The 12,254-nt window shown below is 47.8% G+C and overlaps 1 protein-coding gene across 1 annotated transcript in view; it reads right to left on the bottom strand.

Annotated features, from left to right (window-relative positions):
• Positions 1-12,254, bottom strand: part of LOC144148276 (papilin-like) — a 226,226-nt gene that overhangs the window by 152,319 nt on the left and 61,653 nt on the right. The gene's annotated exons all lie outside the window — the stretch shown is intronic.

The following is a 12,254-nucleotide window of genomic DNA, read 5'->3' as shown; positions in this document are numbered from 1 at the left end:
CCAGAGTTTGACGGAATACCGTCTGGTCAGGTAAAATCATGGCTGTGACGAAGAAACGTAGGTCACTGATGAAATCAAAGAAGCAGTTTGACGTTTCGGTACCCGTACGGGTACCATGATCACAATGAGCATGTGTGTGGAAAACGAAGCTATATATTGGGCATGAGGCGTCGCAATGAAGTGGCATAGATACGGTGCAGATTGCCGTATGTTCTGTTGATAGTGTCCGCCGTCGTCTGAATGATGACGGATTCGAGCAGCAATCGAGAAGACAGATTGCGCTCGGTTGTCAGAACTTTTGCCTCACCCAGTCGACCACGTGTCCCGTTTTCTCACAGTGCTCCGCCAGTGCGCTTGTTTTTGGATGGCCCTTGTTTATGTCGTTCCGGTGCTGCGTTAATCTTCTTTGAAGATTAACTGTTTCGCCAATGTACACTGATTTGCATTCGGCGCACGGAATCTTGTAAACAACACCTGGAAACTTGGAGCGTGAGAGGGGGTCTTTTACGTTGACGAGGTCAGAGCGCAGTTTGCTATTGGGCACGTGCGCGATGTGCACACCACATTTCTTGAAAATGCGTGCGAGAGCTTCGCTGATATGTGGGACGTAGGGAATCGCAGCACGCTTTGGCGCGCTTCTTGTGGACGCTTTCGTAGCCCTCTTTGCCTCTTTTTGGATAAAGTGCTTTGGGTAGCCATTCCGTTGCAGGTCTCTTTTGATTGTCTTCATTTCTTCTATCAGGCTTTCTGGGTCAGAGCACGTCCGGTTTGCTCTGTTGACAAGTGACGTCACCACTGAACGTTTATGGGACATGGGGTGCACCGACTGAAAGCTCAGGTACTTTCCGGAGTGCGTAGGCTTCCTGTATACGCTGAACGATAGTCCACTCGGGGAGCGTTTGACGAACGTGTCCAGAAAAGGAATACAGCCATTGGATTCCTCTTCCACAGTAAAGTTGATCGAAGCCTCTGTATCATTCAGATGCTCTAGGAAGCGCCGAAAATGCTGCTTGTCCAAGACGCAGAAGCAATCGTCGACGTACCGTACGAAGAGCTTCGGCTGTGGTTGGAATGATTCCAAGGCTCTTTCCTCAATTGCTTCCATCGTCAAATTTGTGGTTGTGACCGAGATTGATGCCCCCATGGCCGTCCCAAACGTCTGCTTGTAGATGTCGCAGTTATACGTAAAATACGTATTGCTTAGGCAAAAATGGAAGAGCTTGCAAAGCTCGGCGGCATCAAACGGAGTGCGGTCCGAAAGCCGTTCGTACAATTCCAAACGTTTTCTTCAGGTTTCGACTGCCAGTTCGACAGGAATGCTTGTGAACAGTGCAAACACATCGAAAGAAACCAGCACGTCGTCATCTTCCGGAACTATGCCCTGCAGTTTGCCAATAAATTCTTGTGAGTTTCGTAAGTGCGTACCTGTATTCCCCACCAGCGGTGCAAGGACCTTGTGCAGGTAGCGGGACAACCGGAGGAGCGGTGAACATGTAGAATCCACAATTGGACGTAACGGGGTTCCATCCTTGTGAATCTTGGGAAGTTCATAAACTGCAGGCGCCGACCCGTTCGGGCAGAGAAGGTGATAGTATAGGCTTTTCTTTGACTGAGGTAAGCCACTGAATATCTCGGAGAGCAGTTTCTGCAATTGCTTTTGTATTCTCGAGGTGGGAACTTTTGCAACTTTGGAGTACGTCGTACGGTCTTCGAGTAGTGCCGACAGCTTATTCTCGTACGCAGAGCGGTCCAGGACGACCGTAAAGTTTCCTTTGTCGGCAGGGAGCACAGCAATATCTGCGCTCGACCGCAGACTGAATGGCCTTCTGTTCCACTCTAGTGATGACCTGTGCATCTCTTGATCCGCGTAGCCTCGACAGAACACCGATGGCGCTTGTGCGTACTTCATCTTGTACGTCTTTCTCCAGTAGTTGAACTGCGCTTTCGACAGCGCATAACATCTTGCGGGCATCCGGCGACTTGCCTTGGTTGAAGTTCAGGCCCTTTCCGAGAACTTGAGCTTCTGCGGTCGATAGCTCATACGACGACATGTTCCGCACTTCGAAGCTAGGCGGAGTCTGCCTCTTGCCACCTTCTGACAGTAGGGCATTTAGCTTGCTCTCCTGAGAAGCCTCGTGTTTTTCTTTCCTCTGACGCACCTGTTGGTTCGCTAGCAGCTGCACTCCATGGAAGACATTGAGCATCATGGATTCCAGTTTCCGCCTCGCAAAGAATGGCTCATTCTGAAGCCGCCGGACAGTGCCTTTGCATTCTTCAATGCGTGCCTGTAGAAGCAGGCGTTCAGCCTTCGCCACCGCTTGGGGGCCGAACGCAGAACAAACAGGTCTCTTAAGCCGCATGGACCTTGGAATCACCTGGCTAGACTTGCAATGCAGGTTGAAGCGTAGTTGGGTCGAAAACTCCGTTATTGTTCTTGAGAGGCCCAAATATCGTCGAATTCCACGGACACCTTCTTGTCCATGTTGAAGGCGTATGTTAACATAGTCCAGAGTTTGACGGAATACCGTCTGGTCAGGTAAAAGCATGGTTGTGACGAAGAAACGTAGGTCGCTGACCAAGTCAAAGAAGCGGTTTGACGTTTCGTTACCCCTACGGGTACCTTGATCACAATGAGCTACCTTGATCCCAATGCTCATTGCGATCAAGGTACCCCTAGGGGTACCGAAACGTCAAACCGCTCTTTTGACTTGGTCAGTGACCTACGTTTTTTCGTCACAACCATGCTTTTACCTGACCAGACGGTATTCCGTCAAACTTTGGACTATGCTAACATACGCCTTCAACATGGACAAGAAGGTGTCCGTGGAATTCGACGATATGTGGGCCTCTCAAGAAGAATAACGGCGTTTTCGACCCACCTACGCTTCGACCTGCGTTGCAAGTCTACCCAGGTTATTCCAAGGTCCATGCGGCTTAAGAGACCTGTTTGTTCTGCGTTCGGCCACCAAGCGGTGGCGAAGGCTGAACGCCTGCTTCTACAGGCACGCATTGAAGAATGCAAAGGCACTGTCCGGCGGCTTCAGAATGAGGCATTCTTTGCGAGGCGGAAACTGGAATTCATGATGCCCAATGTCTTCCCTCGAGTGCAGATGCTAGCGAACCAACAGGTGCGTCAGAGGAAATAAAAACACGAGGCTTCTCAGGAGAGCAAGCTAAATGCCCTACTGTCAGAAGGTGGCAAGAGGCAGACTCCGCCTAGCTTCGAAGTGCGGAACATGTCGTCGTATGAGCTATCGACCGCAGAAGCTCAAGTTCTCGGAAAGGGCCTGAACTTCAACCAAGGCAAGTCGCCGGATGCCCGCAAGATGATATGCGCTGTCGAAAGCGCAGTTCAACTACTGGAGAAAGACGTACAAGATGAAGTACGCACAAGCGCCATCGGTGTTCTCTCGAGGCTGCGCGGATCAAGAGATGCACAGGTCATCACTAGAGTGGAACAGAAGGCCATTAAGTCTCTGTGGTCGAGCGCAGATATTGCTGTGCTCCCTGCCGACAAAGGAAACGTTACGGTCGTCCTGGACTGCTCTGCGTACGAGAATAAGCTGTCGGCACTACTCGAAGACCGTACGACGTACTCCAAAGTTGCAAAAGTTCCCACCTCGAGAATACAAAAGCAATTGCAGAAACTGCTCTCCGAGATATTCAGTGGCTTACCTCAGTCAAAGAAAAGCCTATACTATCACCTTCTCTGCCCGAACGGGTCGGCGCCTGCAGTTTATGAACTTCCCAAGATTCACAAGGATGGAACCCCGTCACGTCCAATTGTGGATTCTACATGTTCACCGCTCCTCCGGTTGTCCCGCTACCTGCACAAGGTCCTTGCACCGCTGGTGGGGAATACAGGTACGCAATTACGAAACTCACAAGAATTTATTGGCAAACTGCAGGGCATAGTTCCGGAAGATGACGACGTGCTGGTTTCTTTCGATGTATTTGCACTGTTCACAAGCATTCCTGTCGAACCGGCAGTCGAAACCTGCGGAAAACGTTTGGAAATGGACGAACGGCTTTCGGACCGCACTCCATTTGATGCCGCCGAGCTTTGCAAGCTCCTCCATTTTTGCCTAAGCAATACGTATTTTACGTATAACGGCGACATCTACAAGCATACCTTTGGGACGGCCATGGTGGCATCGATCTCGGTCACAAACGCAAATTTGACGATAGAAGCGATTGCGGAAACAGCCTTGGAATCATTCCAACCACAGCCGAAGCTCTTCGTACAGTACGTCGAAGATTGCTTCTGCGTCTTGGACAAGCAGCCTGTTCGGCGCTTCCTACAGCATCTGAATGATACAGAGGCTTCGATCAACTTTACTGTGGAAGAGGAATCCAATGACTGTATTCCTTTTCTGAACACGCTCGTAAAACGTTCCCCGTGTGGACTATCGTTCAGCGTATACAGCAAGCCTACGCACTCCAGAAGGTACCTGAGCTTTCAGTCGGTGCATCCCATGTCCCATAAACGTCTAGTGGCGACGTCACTTGTCAGCAGAGCAAAACTGACGTGCTCTGACCCAGAAAGCCTGATAGAAGAAATGAAGACAATCGAAAGAGATCTGCAATAGAATGGCTACCCAAAACACTATCCAAAAAGAGGGAAAGATGGCTACGAACACGACTCCGCATCGAGATGATCAGGCAGAAGTGTCCACAAGAAGCGCGCTAAAGCGTGCTGCGATTCCCTACGTCCCCCATATCAGTGAAGCTCTCGCACGCATATTCAGGAAACGCGGTGTGCACATCGCGCACGTGCCCATTAGCAAACTGCGCTCTGACCTCGTCAACGTAAAAGACCCCCTCTCACGCTCCAAGTTTCCAGGTGTTGTTTACAAGATTCCGTGCGCCGAATGCAAATCAGTGTACATTGGCGAAACGGTTAATCTTCAAAGAAGAATAACGCAGCACCGGAACGACGTAAACAAGGGTCATGCAAGAACAACCGCACTGGCGGAGCACTGTGAGAAAACGAGACACGTGGTCAACTGGGATTCTGACAACAGAGCACAATCTGTCTTCTCGATTGCTGCTCGAATCCCTCATCATCCAGACGACGGCGGACACTATCAACAGAACATACGGCAATCTGCACCGTATCTATGCCACTTCATTGCGACGCCTCATGCCCAATATATAGCTTCGTTTTCCACGCACATGCTCATTGTGATCAAGGTACCCGTACCGTTCGGTACCCGTACGGGTACCGAAACGTCAAACCGCTTCTTTGACTTGGTCAGTGGCCTACGTTTCTTCCTCACAACCATGATGTCGCTGTGTATTTCTGAAACTGTATCTAGTCACCAATTCCAATTTGTTGTGGTCAGGTTTTTTTAACTAAGTCGTAGCTTTTTTAACAATTATGGTATGTTTTGTGCGCTCAAAGGAATGCCTCATTGCATGTTTGGCCTATGTTGTGTTTAAAGCTGACATTTTGCTTCAAAGTGGAATGTCGGGCTAGCAACATGGTACTTCGCGTGCTGCTCACTTTCATTCATGCCATTATTTTTTATATTATCATTTAAAACTAAAAGCCAACCAATTTGCTGTCGTTTTAATTTTGTCACCTACGTTATACTTTATTTTGTTTCAACTTTCTGTAAGGATTGACTATCCATATTTGTATGATACCAAGGCGTTGGACTGGGCTAGCTGGTACATGTTCGAATGCATGAAAAACCAAAGGAAAACCCAGAACACAGAAGAGAATGACGGGAAAAACTTGTGCCGTCATTCACTTTTAAGTGTTTCCTGTGTTTACCACTGGTTTTTTATGCATTCAAACATTGTTTATGAGTTTGTTGAACAGTGATTAGTTTTTGTGCTCAAACAATTTTTGGCTGCGAAGGCTCCCTGTAGCATTTATATAAGTGCTCTCTGCTCTTTTTTGAGCCAATACCCCATCACCAGTCTTCAATGAGGTGGTCTTTTGTAGAAATGAAGTTGAAATAAATATTTGTTTGCATTGCTTTACATGTTTTGAATGAATTTTTTATTCATTCTTGTTTCTTTCAACCCTGTTTCAGAATCCTGCTTAAGGCATTTCCTCTGTTATTTTTTTTTCAGAACCAGGAAGGGTGCTCATCCTGGGTTCTTGCTGAAGCAGCAGTATCCATACTTCACACGTGAGCTCTGAACACACAGTAATTATGGTATGAAACATTCTAATAGTATAAGCTTGCTTTGTAGAGGTCTACAATGACCTCTACAAAGCAATGTTTGGTGTAATTCGCAATGTCTACAACTTGTAAAAATTAATTTTGTGTCTATAATGTTTTCGATTATTTTAAAATGCACATCAACTACTATTAAGAATCGCCGTCTAAATTGGCAGCCATTTGCCTGGTGGATACAGAAAGTGAAAAAGCGCAAGTGTAGAGATTTCAGTGCACCTTAAGTGTCCCAAATTTGCTAAACCTAATCCAGAGCCCTCCCTGCGGTGCACTTCATATCCCATGTGCAGTTTTGCGTAAAAACAGCTACAAATTTATGATCAATTTAAATTTATTTTAATGTTTTTAAATGCAAATATTGTCAACTAAAGCTGCCATATTTAGAATAAAATATTTTGTAACAATTGTATAGTCACCAAAGGTTTAGAGAAAAGCTTTTTGCTTTTGGTTATGCACCTTCTTATCAAAAGAAAAATGTTATTAAGAAAGGCAGAAGAAACCCAAATATGGAAATTAGCAAACCCTAAAGCTGCGGATAGACTGAATGTTTTGTAGATAATCTTTTGCGGATTTCAGTTCTAGTCAACTCTAAAAAAGTCTATAGACGTAGAATGCTTGCCGGGAGGCACCTCGTAATACTAGCCAAAACTAATGGGCCCTGGCTGTTGGCTTTTCATTTGCAACAGTGACAAATGACCCCACATCCACCGGTAGGTACATAATGCAAGGCACCATGTACAAGCTAGCCTCATGATAAAATAATGTTTTAGGAACAATGACATTACATTTCAGCCTTGGGCTTCACCAGGGAACTTGTATGCATTGTTCTGTGATGTTTGTAGTTCTTGTTATTGCTATGTGGGGTCATTTAGTCTAAATGTATGCTTATAAAACTGGATATACCACCAAACCTTGCAAGTGCTGTACCATATGAATATTTTTTTCGTAAAGAAAAAAGAATAATGCAAAAGAAAATAAATGGCTGGGGTGCACAACTGCTATGCGTAGATTATGAGCCGCAGTACGGAGGGAACTATATTAAGAGCTGCAGTACAGAGGAAACTATACATTTTGCATTTGGTCTTCCTTCATATTGAACTTTCCTGCTCAACTCAAGAATAAGGCACTAAACATTGCAGGTAGCTACCTTGATTGGAAGTTTGATGCAATACTGAGAAGTCGAGGGTGTTAAGGTACAAGGAAGTTCTGTGTGGTAGAAGTGTTGCACACCTAATTGCTTTCACTGCATAGCATGGTTATGCTGTGCAGTGAAGCTTGAAGTATGTGTACTGCAGTTCGGCAAAGTGAACATATAATTGTTTTTTTACGAAGTTCTGAATAATAAACTAACTCTAAAGTTGTAACTCTGTACTGAGATGTGGCTCCTGACTCTTTAAATTGATGTTTTAACAATCGGTGACACAAGTTCAAGGAAATTATCAGATGACGTTCAGCTTCAATGGAATGTCTCACAGAACCGAGCTTGGAAAGCACGAATGTTTCATACCATAATCGTGTGTCATATTGTGCAATATGTGGTTTCACACCTGCTGCGCCATTTGTGAACCGAGGATGAAGCAGCCTTTTTGTTCCCCTTTAGGTGGGTGCTTTTGCAGAAGATGCTCCTACAGATTGGGGTGCTAAGTAGCACCCTTGGATACTTTTAGGCCTGAAAGAGTGTTATAAGCCACCCGTCTTCTGGGGTGCTTCACAAAGGGTGCTCCTGCGGCGACAGAATCCAAGCACCCTAAAGGGTGTAAAATATTCAGTTTTTAGGGTGCTCCTGCGGCGACAAGCTGAAGCACCCTTTTGGGCGTGAAAATTTTTAGTGTGTACGCGAAGCGACGGGCTCAAAAAAATACGGAGGTACCCCAAGTTCCTGACCAGTTATTATAAGAAGATTAGAAAATTGGTTGCACCGCAGAGCACTGGGTTTCCCGAACTTTTTGCTTATTTTCCTGATCAACAACAGCTTAGCTAAATAGGTAGATTTAAAGAAGAAATCAAACAAGCTGGAAGGCATGACGCGTTTTCTGCGTGCGGAAGTCCGCCGCACACTCGCCGGTCGTGCATGCCCTTACGGCCCCGAAACGGCTCGAACCGCGCATGCCGCGGCAGCAACCGCTCTTAGCTGCTGTCCAGAATCAAGCCCGTCGCGAAAAGCAAGGTAAACGCGCCAGCGAGTGGATTGTGGTAAACAATTGTGCTAGGAATTGTCACCCAAGGTGATTTTGAACGAGGTGAACGAATTCGTACCGCGATGAAAAGCGACGACCGGTCGCGGAGGCTCGTCGACGGCAGCAAACGAACCTGGCCAAGCACGAAATGCGGCGAGAAGCCGATGGATGGCGCTATCTGAGCGCAAGAATGAACACAGCGCTGATCGCTAGCATGACTGTCGACGTGAAAATAATGTTCTACATGCGAAAATGGAGGTCATAGTGTGGCGAATAACTGTATCAAGGATAGTTATTCGAAATTGTAGAGATATCAGCGACCAAATATCTTCCTCGGTGCTAAGCCTGAAGTTCCCATCATCCGAGGGGATCCGTGCAACCCAAGTCGGCTGGAGCTGTGGGGGAAGACGTTCTTCTAAAGGTCGTCGCGGATCACCGTGCTGCGTTTGGGTTCCTCTACCTTTGTGGGGCAACCAACGTTCGGTTCCTCTATTCTAAAACTGCGTATGTGCAGCATTGCTGTACTCCGCTGACGTGTCGCGCAGCCACCCGGTACCAGCACCTTCGCGCGACGCGGCGACCGGTAGCAGCCGCATCGCTTGCTGCACCCTGCGCGCATAGCAGGACGCTGCACAAAGCTTGTTACCGCCTGTCCGAATGCAAAAACAAAGTTACACAAGCGCGGAATGGGATGATGGTGTGCTGAAAAATTGTGCTAGGAATTGTGGATAGTGCTAATAGTGAAAGCGGCGAACCAATATCTGCGGAACTTCCACGCACCCGAAAAGCACAAGTCGGCCATGAGCCGTTGGGGGAGAACACCTTTCTAAAGCTCGCCGCGAGCGAACTTGTTGCGTTTACACTTCCCTCAGACTCTCCTAATATAAGGAAAGATTGTGTGAGCCTTCCAGTCACCAGAGGATCTTCTGAACCGTATTTGAACGGGAACAGAATGAGTTATTCAAGCGGAGCGGTCACCTCAGCGCCGGCACTTCCGAGTATAACGTCACCTGCCGCCGCCCAATCGCGAAAGGCAGCCAGTGCTCCGACCGCGCCTCTGGGCAGGGGTCGTTTGTTTTGACGACAGAAATGGTTTGGGTGTATTTACACATTAAATACACATGTTTTTCGAATTCAGCGTCAAGTAAACGATATAGAAGTGCGTCGCAACAAATTTTTTTAAAAGCTGTTCACCAGCCTTTAACACTAGAGCCCAGCTTATAACAGGGTAGTTATTAGAGAGCTTTAGCAGTCCGTCTCTTCCGTCATTTACGTAGTTACCATGATGACCGGGACCTGTCTGCGCCTGCACGCGCGGAAAAACGAGGAGGAAGGGCGAGTAGGCGCACCTCACTGTAACGAATGCGCGGGCATGGCGAGGGCCGGCCCGCGGAACTAATCCCCTTACCGCGACGAATGCACAACTGCCCAGACGGGTCCCGGTCAACAGCATATACACGTACAACACGGAGCATACGGAGTGCTAAAACTCTATTTTCCTCGGCTATCTGCCTTCATCGATCCTGAGCACTGCCTTTCTTCCCTGCAGCAGTCTCTACTAATACTAAGCTGTTCCACAGCCAGTTCACATTGTGGGTTGACTGCTTTCATCGGATGGTGGAATCCTGCCAACAACAATGCGAATCAAAATAGTAAGACGCAACCCGTCACTTCATCCAGCTCTGTTTGGAGGCTGGGCGCTAATTTAGCCTTTGGACACTGGTTGCTCAAACTTCATAACTGAACAGGCATCTCTCGCTTACCACCACATATTTCCGTGGGTGTTCTCACAGATGGCCCATTCTATGGAACGGATATTGTGTCGCCATCCCACTTCAGACCCTCAGTTCATCGCAGCCACTTCCACTCGAGGGAGAGTGAGTACACGGGGACATGCTTCTTGATTATTTGTGTACATGAAAGAACGCGTACACAAGCACTGACGGAAACCCGTAAGGGCAGGATGAAACCACCCTCCAAGTGGTGTGCGAGCCGATTGTTGAGCATACGCTCGATAAGCTTACATATTAGGTGCTGTGGCACATGGACGTTTCACTTACGGGTTCCAGGTCTATGAATTACGACAGTCACATATTACTGCTCTTCACAAGATGAATCGGCACCTTCTCCGGGTGATTAGTGGCCTCCCCTCATTCACCCGGGTAGATACTCTCCACGAAGCAGTTCCCCTTCCGCCTCCCACTAACCTCATCGAAGAGACCAAACTACGTTTCAATATCTTCTCGACCATTCGCCCCAAGAAAAAAAACTGCAGAAATGCGACCACCTAAATAGCGACTCTGACACCGCCGATTCGCCGCCAGAAATCCCTCCGTTGCAGCGCCCCTCCATCGGTATTCCACGTCGACAGCCAATTTGGCGCAGTAACAGAAGAGTACGCGAACACTACGTTCGCACGCTCGCAGATGACAAGGCAGGCGACGAAGTTGACATTTACACCGAAGCGTCTTTCAGTGTTATGACGGCGGCTATTGCCTGGACATCTACATACTTGCCGGAATTGAACGGATCCCGGCAAATTTCCAACAGATACGGCCTCGGAGAACAAGTAGAACTTCTGGGTATTCTGGCAGCCACCCGGAAAATTTATAACCATTCCGCCCATATCACCGCGAAGTAATTTCGCATTATCGCGTATTCTTACGTTGCTGTCCGTGAATTGAATCGTCCGTTTCCCCCGAACACTACGGCGACAAATATCCTGACCACAGTACGAGACCTACACATGAAAGGGTTCAAAATCCGCATTGTTTGGACTCCGGGACATACTTCTGCCGCACAAGACAACCGCATGGAAAACGACGCTGCCAGGGAGAGGCCTCAATCACCTCCTACGGTGCCCGCCATGCCTCCACCCCCCCCCTCCAAGCGCATTGGCAACTTCAGCTACAGCTCCTCAAGAAAGAAAGAAGGAAGCCTTTGCAAGATGAAACACCGGTTGGCATCCTTGCACCGCTCAAGTTCTTCTGGCATCCGGGCGAGGTATTCGCGAATAAAGTGTATGCAAATGCAGCGTATACACCACACATTATACATAAGTGGTCAGCCCCAGCAGGCTCTCAATTGCACCGATGCCCCCACTGTATTAGTGATGCCATACCAAATTCCTTCCACTTATTTGGTTCTGTCCTGTATTCGCCCGTAACCGCCATCAACTGCTAACTGTAGGTCCTGCACCCGGGACTGAAATGGAGCACGTAGTCGTCTCCGTGACGACCCCGCTATAGAAATAATAACCCAGTACGCCCTTGAAAACGGTCTCTACAAATTGGTGTAGCGGCCTTACAAACGGTCTCGGACTGACCATACCCATCCACGTCCAACGTCAACAGCGACATTGCCACTGACTGAGTGAGCTGTGCCTTTTGTGAATTGGACCCCAAGACTAGAACTGTGTACATTGTGTGAAGTGTGACCTTTCCCATTCTCCTCCCCCTTCCCATCCTCACTTCCCCCGCAGGGCACCATGGCCTCTCTTCTATAATAAATTTTTACACTCACTCACAAGCACTCATCATCATCATCATCATTATGATGACATAGGTTCACTTGGTTAGGCTCGGGCAGTCAAATACAGTGGACCTTCTGAGCTGCTGTCTCTCAATGAATACTTTTAGGGAAGAGACGTGTGTCCGCCCCTGTTTTTTTGTTTGTTTGCTTGCCTAAAAAAATCAAGACAAATGTGCTGGGAGTCTGAGACACAGAGAGCGACACTTAAGAATCTAGAAGAAGCATTAGGTAGAAAAACGAGAAGCCCACATCTTACTGCTAAGTTTTTCTGTACTGTGTACCACTTAGCATTTTACCCCGGCCATCTGTGCCTCCTTCCAATTGCTGCCATGACTTAACTGGCAGCCAAGTGCGT

Source organism: Haemaphysalis longicornis, unplaced genomic scaffold (genome assembly GCF_048455015.1).
Source record: "Haemaphysalis longicornis isolate Haplotype H1 unplaced genomic scaffold, Haemaphysalis longicornis Haplotype H1 scaffold_8, whole genome shotgun sequence".
NCBI lineage: Eukaryota > Metazoa > Arthropoda > Arachnida > Ixodida > Ixodidae > Haemaphysalis > Haemaphysalis longicornis.
This window is presented reverse-complemented; position numbering and strand designations above follow the sequence as displayed.